The sequence below is a fragment of the Protopterus annectens genome, chromosome 6.part0 (assembly GCF_019279795.1).
Source record: "Protopterus annectens isolate FY-2018-M chromosome 6.part0, PAN1.0, whole genome shotgun sequence".
NCBI lineage: Eukaryota > Metazoa > Chordata > Ceratodontiformes > Protopteridae > Protopterus > Protopterus annectens.
In genome coordinates this window covers 1,465,813,230-1,465,832,228 of record NC_056737.1, presented here as the reverse complement: position 1 = coordinate 1,465,832,228, position 18,999 = coordinate 1,465,813,230, and the positions used below count along the sequence as shown (strand labels likewise).

At 38.9% G+C, this 18,999-nt stretch overlaps 1 protein-coding gene across 1 annotated transcript in view; it reads left to right on the top strand.

The window, feature by feature from the left end:
• Window positions 1-18,999, top strand: part of LRP1B (LDL receptor related protein 1B) — a gene marked incomplete at its 5' end in the record, with an annotated part of 5,941,474 nt that overhangs the window by 5,114,484 nt on the left and 807,991 nt on the right. The window lies entirely within an intron of this gene.

Genomic DNA, 18,999 nt, shown 5'->3' with positions numbered 1-18,999 from the left:
GACAACACCAATATCCACTAATCTTCACACTATCAAGCCTACCATAAACCTTCCAGCATAGGCACCACTGCTCAAGATTTAGAAAATTAACATAACCCTAACATTTCTACAACCTGTAGTAATCACAGGCAAATCCTCTTTACCCAACAGAAATGCCCCAACTTGTTCACGTGTCTAAACCAAATAATTCTAGAATGCATACCACCAATCCCCTATCACCCGACAACTGCAACACAATTTGACCAAAATCGCAATACTCCCACGATATCAATAACTTATAAAACTGCCCAGGACTCCTGCAACATGCATCTAATTCTTCTAACCTAACATGCCTCAGATAGTAGTGCCAACAACCCATATCACTGCCATATTAACTAAGTGAAAATGGACCCTAAACCCCCCAAATTTTCCTGCTAAAACTATGATGCCTGCTAGATTGGAACCAGTGTCAAAGTCCCAGATCCCTCCTTCAGTTGTCCTACCCTGCTGATGGACCAACCACAAACCAATCCCCCAAAAAGTATAACCCAACCCGATCCTCCTGCCATATTGGTAACCAGTGGAAATCCCTATGAATGATCCAATGCATCTACCAAAAACTCAACATCCTTAATCCAGCGATTACCCCTGGATTTTCCATTTAAAGCTTTCCTTTCAACATGTCACCTTCACATTCAATAACAAAACAAACCCTAAACATCTTTTAGGAAAAACAACAAACATGGTCTGCTTAATCGTTACAACTTCAGCCTAGCCCCTGAAACAGCTAGTTCCTATCCTACAACCCTCGCATACCTGTAATGTTCCTACAAACCCTACCTACTGTTAAGTTACACATATAATAGCCAACTCCAAGTCCAGCTCCAGACAAGTGACAAGTTGAGTACCTCAGGGTTCAGTCCTGGGACTGGTCTTGTTTGGCATCTACTTCTCTGAAGTACAGGCCAACACTAAGGGACTCTGGCTAACAAAGTTTGCAGATGACTGCAAACTGAGAGCCATTATTGAATCCCCAAATGATTTGGCTATTCTACAAATGGGCCTTACAGAAACAGATGCTTGGTGCCAGAGCCATGGGCTCAAGCTTAATGCCAAGAAATGTATAGTTATCCCCTTTGGGAAAAACCATGTACCCATGAATTGCCACATAGGTGGCAGTACACCAAACACTGAAAGTGCGATGAGAAACTTAGGGAGACAGGTGGACAGTGGTCTTACCTTCAATAACCACATCGCCACAACAGTCAGGAAATCCTTCTCTGTGGCACACCTCATCACTAAGGGCTTTTCATCAAGGAAAAAGGTGGTCATCGTCCCACTGTACTCATCCCTCATTAGACCCATTATAGAATACAATGCCCGGTTTGGTATGTACCTCACAAGACATCTGCAACAGCTGGAAAGGCAACATAAATACCTCACTAAAAGAATCACAGGCCTAAAGCAGATGCCCTATGCTGACCATCTAAAAAAACTCCAGCTATACTCTGTGGCATATTATCTACTCAGAGGTGATCTCTGCTTAGCATACAAGGCCATGTCAAACCCTGAACTGTTGGACATGCTCCACTTAAAGAAATCCCAATCCCTCAGAGCCACATGCTCCAGGGATCTAAACCTTGTCATCACAATGAACAAAACATGCTGGTGGGATAGGTTCCTGACCCAGAGACTCCCCATACTCTGAAATAGACTGACCATACATGTCAAGCAGAGGACTACCTTGGCCCCCTTCAAAAGGAACCTTGGCGATTGGATGGGAGATGGGAAATTCACTCCAAGGATCACATCAGTCGCCCTGCTAGACAGGGGTACAAGGAAGTAAATATTGTGGAAGAAATATCCAGGGAATTGTTATGGATAGGCTTGTATAGGCCCTAGGGCTGATAGCCTAGTACCAACTTATGACTATGAACCTATATAACACACTACCTCCTATCTGCCCAAAGAAAAGACTATCAGGCAAACTAAATAACCTACCCACCTCCCATTCCTACCCCACCATAACACACAATCATCACCTTCCTTTGTAAAGAAACAAATAGTCTTACAAACCAACCCCCACACTCCGTGATTCAATAAAAATCCTTAAGGAAACCCCATCTATTACCCACATAACAAAATCAGGCTACTGCGAATACCCAACATGCCTTACCCATCTATCACCTGTACATCCATATACCTACCAAGCACTGCACATGTGCAAACTACATGCCACCCAGAAACATAAACACCTCCCCTCATAACTAAGTGATATTGACAAGTAAAAGGCCGTATCCTACTGTAAGCAAGCTTCCATGCTCTACATGATAACTTTAGCCTAAGGGAAATTAACAGCCCGAGGTCCCCTCACATGAAAAGGACTAAACCCAACCTCAGTCATTAGGACAGTACTTCATCTGTGGATGGTCCCCCAGACTCCCATTATTAAGCGTAAACACCTGGTTCACTGATTTCCTTGCATATGTCATCCTTACATATCCCCACAGTACTAACATACCGCACCCACTCTCACGTCAAAATGAAGTGGTAAAACTGTAGCACAACCTGGGAGCACAATCACCTGATGAGACCACATCCTTCAAACCACCAGCTGATATGACCTCTGTGCTGACAGCATCTGTAACTCCATTGTGTAACACTCCAACTGCTGAAAGACCCATCATAGCACCACCAACTGCAAAGAAAAATGAGATGTAAATCATCTGATCATCTGAAATACAAACACATTATGACACAATCTGGCCCCCTTCTAAATGCCCTCAGTAAATCTACCTTCCCTTGCCACATCCAAAACCCTATTACTACTTCCAAGGCCCTATTACTGCTTGGAAAAAAAATTCTCACTTCTTTAACACTGAATATTACCTCATTCTCGGCCAAGGCCTTGTGTACACAACAACTGCAGTATAGAGATACACATATCAGTAGTGTGTGCTCATCTTTACTGCTTACCTCCGCACTGTGAAGCTGGGCCATAATTGTGCCACTGAATTCCAAAATGGCAAGAAATAATGGCCAGCATTCGTCTACTTCCCCAGCTCTCAGCCAGCTTCACCATACATAACTCAACCAACTTAACCCACTCTCCCAGGCAGCCAAACTCATAACCCATGAAACATCCTATCAAACCACCCCCCCCCCATTAATTTTGCCAGTGGCTTCTGAGCAGGGAGAAGTAAGTTTCATATGTAATCCTCCATGTGCCCTCCCCCTCCATCACTACTAGTGCTATAAGCAAATGTGACTAACTGCCAACAATCATGGGCACCACAAAGCCTACGAAAATGCTCCTACAAACCAATGCAACCCTGAAGTTGTTAAGCCCAACATCTATCCATACAGGGGAAAATCCAGATAATTAGAAACATACCTTCCCACTTCTCAATGCAAAAGTATGGGCACAGCCAATTGCTTCCTCAAACTTACAAAGCTGACATAGCAAACGGGCTTTGCAGTATCATGACTCTCCCAAAGAGTGCAAAATCCAAAAATCAAATGCCTGCCATTTCTCCCACTCCGTTCTTAACACTTACCAACAGCTTGGCATAAAACCACCAATGCTACCAAAACTACAGTGCAGACTGACATTGCAGCACTTACATTTGCTCCACCCCCACTGTACTGCACCATAATTAGGACACAAACGCTACATGTTTTAGATCATGAACGTTCACAATAACTTGCTTTTGCTGTACACCAAAAATTATTCCGTTTACCTATTTCATTTATTCATATAAACCCAAGCATATCTGTTCCAGGCAACTGTCCACAAACATGTGCCCCTCCTTCAGAAACCGTCCATTCAACCCTGAATCCTTCTCCGGTTCCAACACCTCGTCATTATATTTAAAATATTGCCACCAATTAGAGATTTAGTCATATTTTATTGATTTAAATAATTTAATTTAACCTTGATTGGAAAGGCACTTCCCTCATGATAAGATACATCACCATTATACCTTTCCATAGTAGGTGGAATACAAAAGTTCCAATGATAGATAGTTGTCTACCATAGTTTATAGCAGCCAGTAAAATTAAACAAATAAATAAACAAATCATTAAGTAAAACTTTATAATGCAGCCCAAACACACCACACGCTAAACAATACTGAGATCTTGTGTTTCGATAATGAGACTAAACCGCAAGCCCACATGTGATAATCATGTCTCTAAACTGAGCAACAGTTATTTTCTGCACTGCTTTAACCATGCTGCATTTATCTCACAATATATTAATCCAAGGGGAAATAAGTACCAGCGATTATTTAATCATGATGGCCATTAAAATCTATTTGAAGATTACAGTAATTATAATCCACTTGAAAACAGTTGCAAATAATGTAGCCAGAAAACAGAAGTAAAAAAACAAACAAACACTGAATGCATGCATAATCTGAAAAGGGTTCTCTGGTCTGTGAGCAGTTATGAGGGTTAGTTATTGATTTCTGCCATGTGGTTATTCTGATATGTTAGCCAACTGAATTTCATGTAAATAAACCGATAAACTGAATTATAAGTGGAGCAGAAACTGGTTTGATATTTTGTTATATAGCGTTGTTGGATTTCGAGTGCTAGAAGTTTGTATTTGGTGGATGTTCCTTGTTCTGTGCACCTTATTAGTTAGAGCACCTTTTGTTTTTGGATAATGTATATATATATATATATATATATATATATATATATATATATATATATATATATATATTGTATAGATGCATATGTGAGTGTGTGTGCGTGTGTGCATGTGCGTGTGTGTGTGTGTGTGTGTGTGTGCATGCACATGTATGCACTTCCCAACAATATTTCTTATTATTATGGCTGGATGGTACTACAGTTTCTGAGTTTGTATGAATAATGTTTTAAAACTATTAGAGAGTTTCTTCATGGAATTGCAGATATGGTGTCATTATATTTAAAATGCTGTCGGGCATGCTTGGCTACTTACCTTTCTGCCATGGCATGTGGTGCATGAAGTGCTAAACAACTTTTTCTCCATGTCTCTAATGTTTTGGGCTGAAGGTTTTCTAAAACGAACCTTTTAAAAATCCCACTTTGTGTACAAGCATGCCATTTCCACTGTGCTACCATTGCTGACAGTAAAGAAAATAAACCTGTCTAACACTTCCCGCTGCCGCTACAATATTCCTGAGGTAGGGTGAGTGCATCTGAATGAATAAAATTCTACCTATTTGAGCAGAATGTTGTAAGGTCAAGTACATCCCCCACTGCACCTGTGCAGTATGCAGCCTCCATTCATTACAACTTGGCATCCATAACAAGTACTCCTGATCCGCTAGACCCTATGCCACCACTGGATCTTCACTACATCCCACCAACTGCTGTCACCAGAAAGACCCACTGCCTTCACAAAAGACCTGCATAAGCCACCACTGCACTCCGTGCTGTAACACCTCAAACCAAAAGCAATCACCCCATCACCAATGACCATGCATGACAGACCACCAATGGTCAACAGATATCATAATCAGGCAAGCTCCACCACGTACGACACAACCCAGCTACTGAAACAAGTTATACTTGTCATACTTCAAAGAGTTACCTCATTGACAAAAAGCAAAGAAACTAAAGCAAAATTATATTTAATGAGCCTTCTGAAACATCATGGAGTAAACTAATAAAGTAAAGCCCTGCACCCTTTACCTACTATAATAGCAATGGGGGGACACAATTCGCACACCATACAGAAAACGTGTGAGAGTGTGCGTTAATGAGGAACTGAAATAGCTCACAAACTTTACCACTTTACCTGTAAAACAAATACATTAACTACTTAAATATCTACTATCATGATACTGCTGCATGCCTTCTACTATCATGATATTACTGCATGCCTTTCTTGGCATTCATACCGCTTGCAATTGTGATACCAGACTCCAACTTTAATCAAAGCTCTTCACAATAGAGGGAGAGAAAGTGAGTGAGTTTACGCCTCAGCAACCACTAAAGTACCCTGGAAAATGTACTAACTTAACATCAAAACAGTATTCAATATTCTGACAATCCACCAATCATGGCACAGACTGAATGCCCACCCTAACAAACCCAGACCAAGGCCTATCTGTACCAGAATACCCACAGGTCGTCATGGACATGTCAAATTGCAGTAACTCCTTATCCAGTTACTCTTGCATAAACTCCTTAAGCCCCTCTCTACCCTTACCTCATTTCCTCCCAATCAGCCCTCACTCCCATTTTAACCCTTACCTCCCCCCTACCCTCTTAACTCCCATACTCCTATTAATATATTTATATACCCCACTACTGAAGATGTCTCCGAACAAATTGGTTTGTTACCAAATCTCATTTATAAAAGCATAGTGTCCCAAGCCTGGAACAACCTCCCACCAAATATTCATAACATGAACTATTCAATCTGATTGAGAACTGAACTTAAAAGCTACCTTCTTAATTCTAGTTTATGCTCATGCTGAGATCCTACTTAATACCCCCACCCATCACCTTTATATACCACTCATTACTCTTACTTCCAAGACTTTATTCTAGCTAACTGAAACACTATTTATACATTTACAATATTACCAATCTAACTCTGACTGATGTAATTCTACAAATGAGTAGCACAAACCTAATTTCTGTCGATCACTCAGGTGATTTCTACTGTATTTATTTATTTATATATCTTTTTTTTTGTTTCATATCAATAGCTGTTACTATAAATATTCGCAATGATATAACTATGTAATTCATCTTGCTTTTAAATGTTATTTGTTCTTGATTATTTTTTCACGATATATTCTTTGTAATATTCTTGTACTTTGAATGTATGCTTGTCAATTTTATATGTGTGTGTGTGTGTGTGTGTGTGTGTGTGTGTGTGTGTGTGTGTGTGTGTGTGTGTATTTTTTTTTTAATCTATTGCAGCTTTTCTCCTCAGGTTTCCACTAAAAATGGGTCTCTGTCTCAGCTGGACTAACCCAGTTAACAAATGACAAATATATATATATATATATATATATATATATATATATATATATATATAAAACTTAGAACATTACATTTCAAAATATACTTCATTTGTTCTCTAATGTTTTTTCTAAATTATTGTAATACACTGTTGTCTGTTGAATATTGATGTACATTTGTAGAAAGTAAAAATTTTGAGTATTTTATCTGGACTGAGCCTGAAATAGGTCCATTTGGATTTGTTAGGTCTAACTCATAAGACTAATTTAAATAAATAAATTGCTTGCAACCAATAAATCTGTGCCAGTGAGGAAATTGTTTGGTCTTCACTGAAATTGGGAAGGTGGATAATGTGAGCCTGAAAGATTTTTGTCAAATGACTTTTATTGGCTTGCTGGTAATCTTTTTCAACTTCATAGCCCTTGGAAAAAGGGTAAATGAATGCAGTTAGAGCTAGTATCCAGGACAATAAATTTAACAGTGGAACTTAGAATTATTATGAGCAAAGGAAATACAGGTAGTGAACTATACAAAAAAGATGTGTACAGGCACAATCAAATAAAGTAAGTCAGCAAGGGTGATTTGTGGATGAAGGAACAGCATAGAAGTGTTAATAACATTCTAGCTAATATTATATGTTTGAGATTAGAACAGTACAGATGTTTACATTCCATGGACCATTCCAAAATGCAGAACAGCATTTACAGTGTATCCTGACTGTCTAAACACCATACATGAAGACATGGCAATTTTGAATATTCTTTCTTTAGGCTGCCTTCTTCAATTACATAAACTATGACTGGCACACGTACACCTCTAAAATAGATATGCTCAACATTTCCTTGACTTTGTTAATACAAATTTATTAAGATCATCTTGTACAACTACCCACTGAAGGCTCTAATACCCCTGACATTATCCTTACCGACCTGACTCTGGCCTGTTCCCCAGTAATATTTCCTCATCCCTGGTTAAGTATGATCGCACATCAGTTATCTTCCCTGCTTGGCTTGATGGTATCACTTCAATGTCAAATCAAAGTAAGTCTATTTTATCTTGTAAAGCACCTACAGAAAATTCTCAACAACGCCATGAAAATGATCACAACTGAGATGGCTGCCATAGTCACCTCACATTTTTGCCAGTATCTAAGCAAATTTGGAGAAAAATTTGTACCTGTCTGTCCTAAATATAATGAGAATTTCAAAAAATAAAACCCTGTCTGATAGAACTCCCATATTATTTAACTGTAGAACAAAAGAAGGAAATAATAAAAACTTGAAACATAACAGCGAGGAATATAAGATCACTGTTAGAAGACAGAAAGCGTTTGAGCAAAGGAGTATTGTATCCCAAGAGACTGAAGCAGTGGTGAGATCAGTTTTAGTAGTGGCTAGGCAGTAGCCATTCATGCAACCCCCCTCTTTTCATCATTCTTGACAAGCTAATTCTTTATTTTGCAGTAAGTACTGCTTGATTTCTTTCTAACTTCAGAATGTCTGCCTAAATACTTCATCCTTAAATTTTCAGGGTCTACGTATTAGTTTCCCCTCAAGTGTTTGGCAGTACTCTGTACAGACTCAGACACCTTGAGTGACATTTTTCCTGTAAAAGCACAACTGAAATCTCTCCAATATCTAGTTGTACACAGGACAACTAGTTTGCAGTGACAAGCACTGTCCACATAGTTACAAACCAGATATTCTTGACGGTGATTGATATTCTCACTCCAGCAGTCTAATCAATAAAAAAGAGACTGTTGCCATAGATATGACCTTTACTACTGTCTCCGTTGCCGGCTTGGTGGATATGGGCATCCTGAGACAATGTAGAATTTGCCTCATGTTTACTGATAACCAGTTAATTCTCAAACAAACTGATACAGTATGTGAGAGATGCATTTATACAACATCACTGGAGGCAAAGCTCTCACATAAAATTACTTATAATGTCAATAAGGTTGTCAGCATACCGCTCAACTGTACAGATTTTTGCAGGCTGTCCAGATTTTTGCCTCATATGTTCGGGCTATTTTCCAAATCATTAAAGGTTGAAGTTAGAAAATAATGACAGAAAATTGAGTTTTATAATTCATGCCCTTCAGAAAATTTAGGCTAATGCAAAACCTGCTATTTTGTCAACTTTCTACATTTGTAAGATCAAAATTTAAAAAGTGTCCCTATTTTTGGGCCTTTGTCCCACTTTTATATTAGGCTTTGTACAGATTTTTTGCTCTAAGAGGATGAGAGGTATGGTTGTCAGTAGTACACATGCTGCATCCATCACACACAATTCAAAGCAGACATGTAGACCCACATATACTGAGAAACTTACACGTAACCTTCCTAAATCACAAAGAAATCCTAGACAAAGCACACATAAGAAATACTCTCAGCAGCCCCAAATGCACTCTTTCAAAACAGCACATACATCAACTTATAAGAGCTACATCTACCTCTAAGCCATAAGGCAAGTCACCACACAATCCAACATTGTAGTCATTGAAGACTCCATTGTAAGACACACTGATGTCCCTCTCACCAGGCTGATTAAGGAGAAAGTTACGGTCAGTTGTTTATTGGGCTGGGATCTGCTACATTACACATGCACTCAGGTCATTGGATCACAATTACCAATATGACTCAGTCATAGTCCATGTGAGAGTAAATGACCTGAGACATAGCTCCCTAGACTATATGAAGAGAGACATCTTAGAGATCTCGGAATATCTGTCTCAGGCTGGTATGAGCCTAGCATTGAGCAGCATTTTACCTTTTCCAAGGATGATGCCAGAATATGAACAAAAGACGATTGACTTTAATAATTGGCTTAGTCTCTGGTTTCATTCTAAGGGGGTGCAGTATTTGTTGGCATGGAAGGAGATAGTCAATAGACCACACTGCTTTGCCAGGGATTGTCTGCAATTCTCTACTCTAGGCTTTGGAATATTAGCTATAGCAATGTCATCCCCCGTAGTGCCTTTTTTAGGCAATGCCAGACTGAAAGTACTTCCGACATAGCAAATCAAAACCAAGAAAATCTAAAGGTATTACTGCTCAATGCTAGGATCCTAAACAGAAAAATCCACTCCCTGGAAGCTCTCTTTTCCTAGAGAATGCTGATGTCTGTACAATCTCCGAGACATGGTTTAAAGCTACAGACAGCACACCAACAGTGCATGGTTGCAATGCCTTCCACAATTTAAAGCAGCTACTTCACAGGCAGGGACTAAAGGTAGAGGTGTCTCATTAAACTAAACAAACAATTCAGAGGAGAAATAAAATCAACTAAAGACAAATTTGTGGCAAGTTTGGCCTCCCAGGCCAAGGACAACCATAAAGCATTCTTTAGCTATGCCCGCAACATCTAAGGCAATACACAATTGTGTGCAGAGCTCATTGTAAATAGAGCCACCTATACTGAGCCAGAAGATGTAGCAAACCTGATGCCTGATAAAGTCAGCTCCAACTTTACTACTCTCTCCCTCTCAACCTTCCCTCAGGAAATATCATCAAATATAACTCCCCATACTGTCACTAGGGAACAGGTCCTTAATGCTTTCTCTAAGACCAAGAACACTGCATCAATGGGAACAGACAATATTTCAGGATGCCTTCTAAATAGCATGAAACATGACCTATCAGGACCTCTGGATTTACTATTTAACTGTAGCCTCCAGACAGGTTTCATGCCTCATGAATGGAGAAAGGCAACAGTCATGCCTCTGCACAAAGGTGGGCCATCTATAGACCCTGGAAACTACAGACCTATGTCTCGCTAGTCTTATATGTAAAGCCATGGAAAGAATTATCATGGAGATGATCAACAGAGATATAGTAAACCTCCAGACCTGAACCCAACCCAGTTTGGTTTCATCAAGGGCAGATCATGGTTACTCAACCTGGTGGACTTCTTTGAGAAGGTTACCAAAGCAATGGATGAGGGCAAAATCATTCACACTGCCTACCTTGACCTGGCCAAGGCAGTTGACACAATACCCCACTTGGACATTGTTGACAAACTGGAGAGGTTAGGTACAAACCTGTAAGTCACCCGGTGGATAGCCAACTGACTCACCGGCAGGACCCAAGAAGTTAGAATTGGGGAGTCCACTTCTGCAAAGAGGCCAGTCACAAGTGGAGTCCCTCAGGGATCAGTCCTTGGACCACTCCTTTTTGTCATTTACTTCTCAGAAGTCAAGGCCAATGTCAGTGGTCTCTGGCTGACTAAATTTGCAGATGATTGCAAATTAGGAGCTGTCATTGAATCTCACACAGACACAAATTTCTCCAGGAGGGGCTGACACAGACAAACAACTGGTGTCAGAGTCATGGACTAAAATTAAATACCAAGGAATGCATAATAGTATCCTTTGGGAAGTCATCCATCTCTGGTAACTATCATATTGACAATACACCTCTTACAGTTGACCAGTAATCAGGGAATTAGGGACACACATAGATAGTAATCTAGCCTTTGATCATCATGTGTCTACAGTGGTGAGAAAATCATTCTGTGTTGCACAACTTAAAAACAAAGGAATGGCATCTAAGTCCAAGGAAATCATTATTCCACTGTATTCGTTATGCATAAGACCTGTCATTGAGTACTATGCCCCATTTGTTATGTACCTAACCAGGCATATCCAACAACTGCAATGTCCACAAAGATTCCTCACTAAAAGAATACAGACCTTAAGTAATATGTCCTATACAGACTGCCTCAAGGCCCTATCCCTGTATTCTGTTTCCTACAGGCTTTTGAGGGGAGCTCTATGCCTGGCATGCAGGGCATTGTCAGACCCCACTCTGATGGACCTCCTGCATATCCACAAAAAAAAAAAAAAAACAGTACCAGATTTAAACCTTGCCTGTGATATAAATAGGACCTGCTGGGGAGATAGGTATGTATCCCAGAGACTACCCCATCGCTGGAACAGGCTCCATATCCATGTGAAGCAGAGTTCCTCCCTAACGCAATTCAAGTGCAACTTGGACAATTGGATGGGAAACCGGAAATCCATCCCTGGTTTGGCACATATGTCTCTGATGCAAACAGGTAACCTGTAAATGGTTTATCTCCAGGCCCATGCTTACACCTATCAAGGGTATCAGAACTTTTCAGAGATTTGGGATGTGTGGCTCAGCTTAAAAAGGCCCTTGTGGTCGTTTACCTAGTAAACACATATGAACCTATGAACCTATTGAGTATAAACTTAATTTCTCCAGAGAGATCAAATTAAACTGCAAATCTTGCTTCAGTTATGGCAGGCAATTAAGGAATAAGTAAGCAATAATGCCCAACAGTGTCTGTGTTACTGTGTAATTAGCACATTCCCAGGGTTGTTTTGAAGCCTGACACCACAGGTGGAGGACCTCTATACCCGTAGAAGGATGTTAATTACACATTAACACACTCCCTGTTGGGCGTTATTGTGCTTAGAGGATGAGGTCTCTGTAAAATTGCTGTGTTTTACTTGCTTATTTTTAAGTACTATATTATTGTTTTAATATATTTTTATTGTAAAATAGTTCCTCCACCTAATGTTTCAAACATTTTCTAGTATATATTAATGGTGTTGGATGAAGATTTTTACATCATAAATATATAAAAAAATAATATAGTACTTAAAAAAATAAATAAGTAAAACAGCACAATTTTACAGGGAGCCCACTCTCTCTGTCTCTCTCCCCGTCTCTCTCATAGACAGTCTTTTTTGCTTTCACACACACAACATATACAGACACAGTCTCCTCTGGTTTCACACTCACATTCACACACACACACACACACACAAGCATAACTCTCAATCTCTTAGCCCAAAAAAATCTGGACAAAGCCAAAAATAATGGTGGGACAAAGCCCCAAAAATAAGGTCAAATTTTAAATATTGCTCTTAGAAAGTTGCTTGAATAAAAGGTCTTCTATTACAATGCATTTTCTGAAAAATATAAAGCCTGAAACTCAAATACCTGTCATTATTTATGAATTTACTCCTCACTGACTTGCCACAACACTTCAGAAAACCAAAAATGTTATGAGGAACACACAAAAAATATGAGGCAAAAATCTGGACATTCTGTGAAAATTTGGACAGTTGAGATCGGTGCACACAAGAACTGTATGTCGAGGGTAATGTAATGGTGGCCATTAGTCTTTTTACAGTCTGAGTTCCAAGGCAGCTTGATATGCTGCGGTGAAGTGGCGGACTCATTTTTCAGCAGGCATTACTTGTACATTAATACCCTGCTGGAGAACGTTTGTTCTCCAGTCAGGGTGCTGATGTACAGTTTGCCTAATCTCTAATGTCCAACAATGCACTTTGCTCATCTATAATTATATGACACATTCCAGTCTCAAGGATAAAGCCACTATATTAAACAAATTTAGGGCTATCTATGCCCCACATAAACACAATGCTGCCCCCAGTATTCCTGAAAATTTAGTTTCCCTGTAATCACTTTGAAATAACTTTGAATCCCTATCAAAAGCTAAAAATTATTTTTCTGTGGGACCAGATAACATACTACTCTGCATTCTTATCAGTGCCAATTATGCCCTGTTTAACATCAGCCTGTCCTCACAGGTTGACCCTGATGCCACTGTGAATCCTTTACAAAAAGATGGCCCCTCTGCCGACCCACATAATTATGGGCTATTCAGCCTCACCAGGTTTATATGCAAAGCCATGCAACATGTCATAGCAGTAGTCATTTACACAAACCTAAGCTACTTAGCAGATCTAGACCCTAGTCAGTTTAATTTTGTGAAGCACAGGTCCCTTTTGCTGAAACCTTGTAATTTTTTTTTGAAAATGTCCTTGACAGTGTGGACGTGGATCACTGTTTACACTGCTTATCTTGACATAGACTAAGCTTTTGACACTATCCCCAGTGCTGATATTATTGAAAGTTTATAGAAACTTAATATAATCACATACATTGAACAATGGGTATCCATCATATCACAGGTAGTGAAAGCTGATGATACCCTCTATGACCTAAAACTTGCAATTATTGGATTACTACAAGGATCAGTACTAGACCTTCTAATGTTTGCCATTTATTCTTCAGATCTCTAGTCCAACATCCCTGAGGACTGATTGGCCAAAATACAAAAAAGTGCAGAATAATTGCATTTGACAAAAAAGCCGTTCTTGCCTCATATGCTATAAATTATATTTCTCTTCAAACAGATAATGTCATAACAGACCTAGTTATTTATGTGGACAACTCACTCTTATTTGGTCATCATGCTTCTAAAATATTTAGAAAATCCTTCTGTCTGGCCTAGCTGATTTTCAAGGGGAGTACCTTCAAAATCCAGACAAATCACCTTATTGCTGTACTCATTACTTATCAGACCCATCATTAAATATGTTGTCCCCTTTGCTATGTACAAATCCAGATATATTGCTCAGCTTGAAAAGCTGCAATAAATTTTATCCCAAACAAATAAAGGCCTTAAATCCTTCAATTATCCCAATGGATTACTGCATCTCTCCTTATATTCAGTAGCTTAACAGATATTCTCTGGAGCCCTCTGTCTCACTTTCCTAGCTGTGAAAGACCCAATCCTACTTTACCCCTTATTTTTTCAGAAGTCAGTAGTTCTACAAACTCCCATACTAGGGACTTAAATTTACAGCAAAAATTCAATAAAACTCACTAGAGGGGTAGCTTTCTTAATCAGTGTATTCCCAGTCTATATAATAAGTTACCACTACAGATCAAGCAAGTGCTAATTTGTCTGCCTTTAAGGATTTTAAGTATTGATTGGATGCATACACATAAATTTATACCAGGGTTATTATGCACTGTCCTGCTTGATTTGGGAGGTTGGCACAATTACATGCTTGAAAAGGATATCAAAGACTTGTAAGTGTCCCAACATAAAAGTGTACATGCCTAGGCCTCTTAATGTCTCTAGCATTGCTTATCTAGTGTAGTTCCTATTTTCTGTACATTTTAAATGCAGTATTGTACATCTCTTACCCTGTTCTCCTTAACAACCAGCATTAATCACCAGCAGCCAGCAGAACCAGTTAATCCAATTTGAATAACAGTGCAATCCTACATAAACTGAGCTATAAATTCTGTGGACATGGGCATGCTATTTGGCTTCATTAATGTTTGCCTGGGTTCTAGGCTTAGTTGTCTTAATAACAATCATCGGTTTATAGTTTCATAGATTAGTACTAAGCTAACTGCCCTTGTGAGCCATTTTAAGCCTAGCCAGTTATCCCATGTGAGACTCAAACCCTGCACCTTGTGTTTGTAAGGCAAATACCTTAACCATTAGGCCACCCTCCCAACCTTAGGCCACCCTCCCAACCAAAATAAGCAGCCTGTGCAAGGCTTGAACCCAGGACCCTGCACACCATAGACAAAGTGATTTACCACAAAGCCATGCCAGATATAAAATAAACAGCCATGCAGGTCTCAAACCCAGGACGCTATACACCATAGTCCCAGTAATTATCCACCAAGCCATCACAGAAGTTCACTGCAGCATTTACTTATGTAGTGTAGTTTAAAGAATGAATAGAATGCAATGTTTCTAGTATATATCTGTACGTAAAGAGCCAAGAGAGAAGGAGATGAATAAGGAATTATCCTTTACCTGAAAGACTATAATAAGGCAACCAATGTGAAATAATATGGTGTAGAAATGAACAAACAAGAGAGTAAGATTACAGTTCGGGTATTTGACAGCAGTGGTTTTTATTTTACTTTATTATTTTTTTTCCAAAATGGCATGGCATACAGAGTGCTGTCAGACATACAGGACTCTGAATTCCCGAACTGACAATGAAGAGCAATGTATTGGAAACAAATGATTTCATTGTGGCAGCAAAGGATGATGTAGTGGTGGCCCTGTGGTAGAAAGAAGTGCAGAAATACTTTATTTCTTATGCTAAGACATTTTAGACAGCCAATGTAAAAACCTAGAAGAAAGAAAAAAAATGAATCCATTCCATTGCATACAGGATGAAATTTAGAAAACCTTTTCTGGTGGGTGAAATCAATTAATGTTTTTTGTGCTTTCAGTAAAGTAGAGCATCAAAGACAAACAACAGTACTGTACAATGACAAGCTAGAATACCAGAAGTGCATGTATGAAGCACAAACAGCTGGCACATGTAAGAGGAAAGATAATGACTAATGCTAACTTTTATTCTATACATGGCACTTTTTCTCCAGGACACTTCTGGCAGTTAAACATTCCCCAGGGTATTTTACTGGCCCATTTATTTCCTATGCGTGAGAATGGTGTGACCCATTTATTCCCCTTAAAATGTGGATCAAGCACACTGGAGCAGTGAGTTTATGTATTTAGGGGATTACTGTTTTCACTTTATGGCCTTTCATTTTTACCATGTGCATGCCCATAGAATGTCATTGGGGAAGGAGTGCATAGTCGAACACAAGAAGAGTCACCTGCTTGCATGAACATTATAACTGTCAAAGGCCTTGCATTCTCCTCTTGTGACCTCTGGGAATCAAACCTTGAGTGTGTAGCCTGGCTGCATAGTGAATGCTCCCCCTGAGAAACAAATAAGAAAGCATTGTATTATCTTGCTCTTTCTCGCACCATCTTCTCCAGTGCCTTTGCTATCTCCTGGGTCATAGTCAATGTTTTATTCCTCTGTGCTGTGGGACATCTGGCTGTCAATAATGGAATCCTGTAAGAACACTTGAAACAGTGCATACTCTTATAAAGAGGGATTGTACTTTGTGCCTCATTTGTGATTTCAGTGTACTACGGTCTAGAAAACTGAGCGAAAGTGAACAAGAAATATTAGCTGTGATATAAGTTTCAGCTGTTCAGAGGAAAGTATTTATAAAGACAGCATATATGAAAAACAGAATGTTATCTAGTAATGTGTAAAACATAAATAAAGACAAATACTTGGAATTATGACAGCATTCATAAAATGTAAATTCTTGCAGCATACATAATCACATCCCAAGGAAAAATGGAAACAAATGGCTTTATTTGCAAGTATACTATAATGCAAACCATGAATTAATGAATATAGAGTCCACTAACATATTTCTAGGGGTGGTGCAGTTCTCTCAGTGTATGTGGGTCACAGAAGTGCATATATATATATATATATATATATATATATATATATATATATATATATATATATATATATATATATATATATATATATGTATTAGTGGCCTGTCTTTGACTTCAGGGCTACATTTACTCATGTCTCCTGCTTCTTTGCAACTATGGCCAGGGGTGATTATTAAACATTTCCACCATCTTGGCTATATCTGTAGAGCAGGGTTTATTTATGTATAATGCATATGAGGGAATCTGGTTATGTGGATGCTGTCATAAATGGAAGGATGATGTCATAAATGAGCTAGAGGTGGGTATGTTTATGGTTATATATACCTGGGGATGTTGCCATTAGTGGAAGGATGACATCATCAATGTGCTGGAGGTGGCCATATTTATGGTTATACTATACCCGGGGATGCTGCCATTAGTGGGAGGATGATGCCATTAATGTCCTGGATGTGGGTATGTTTATGGTTATACTATACCTGGGGATGCTGCCATTAGTGGGAGGATGATGCCATTAATGTCCTGGATGTGGGTATGTTTATGGTTATACTATACCCGGGGATGCTGCCATTAGTGGGAGGATGATGCCATTAATGTCCCGGATGTGGGTATGTTTATGGTTATACTATACCTGGGGATGCTGCCATTAGTGGGAGGAAGATGACACTAGTGTGCTGGAGGTGGGTATGTGTATGGGTATACTATACTACTTGTTTGCATAGATCACATATATGGGCTATATGTTTGCACTCCTCTGTTTCTACATTAATTTCCAGCAATTTTACTCCATTCACAGCTCCTGTCATTGCTCAGACATGGTTTATTGAGCATATCATCACTATGTGTGTGGGGTCATTTGGCATGCCAGTCTATTTTTACATCCAGTTTGTCTGTACTTCCATCCTCAAATTTTCTTGCCATTATGTCACAATGTATGCCATTATTCATTTATCTGTGAACTAAAGAACATGATGTGAATCTTCATTTGCATATCTGTTGAATATGCAGAATAATCCAGGTGTGTGTGTGTGTGTGTGTGTGTGTGTGTGTGTGTGTGTGTGTGTGTGTGTGTGTGTGTGTGTGTGTGTGTGTGTGTGTGTGTGTGTGTGTGTGTGTGTGTGTGTGTGTGTGTGTGTGTGTGTGTGTGTGTGTGTGTATACGCGCGTGCTCGTGCATGCAAGCGTGCACATGTATAAATAATGTAACTATATATTTTAGGATTGCAAAGCATTGTGTAGTTAGATTTTATTGTGTACCAGCCATGCACAATTGTATACTGCATTGCTGAATATGGCCCAAATCTGTGTAGGTCTTGAGGAAGTGATCAGAAAATGTTGCATCAAAAATAAAGTCCACAAGGATAAAGTCATATACAGGATATGGTGGCATTGGAAGATGATCATGGTACAGATATTATAATGACCAATTGCCATCATGCAGGCAGTGAGCAGCTACTTTGCTTTCAGGGTTACCCATGCTCCATTTACATTTTAATTGTTCATAGTAAATGCAGAACTACTAAAAGAGTGTACATTGCTAATTGACAGAATTAAGGTAGCCTTATATCACGACTTCTAGTTGTATATTTTTTATTTCATTTTGTTTAATTTTTATTTTTATTTTTGATTTAATTACTGTTGAAAAGCACAAATCACAAATTACCCATTTCAGTCAGCCTAGGTAAGAGCAAAGAGATGTAAAACAATGTTGCTTGGCAATTATATAAAATTATTAACAACAAAACAGTACTAAATTACTATATATAGTACCATTATAACGTATGTACACTAAGATCAAAACAAGGTGAGTAACATGGCATTAAACATGTAAGAAGAATAGAAATGTATAGATTTAAAAGCAGGTTAGAAATATGAATAGAAGATAAGGTGAAGTGATGTTGTAGTTGCAAAGAAGATTTTAGTACCATTTATTGAAGATGATATGAGGTAGGAAGGAGAAATT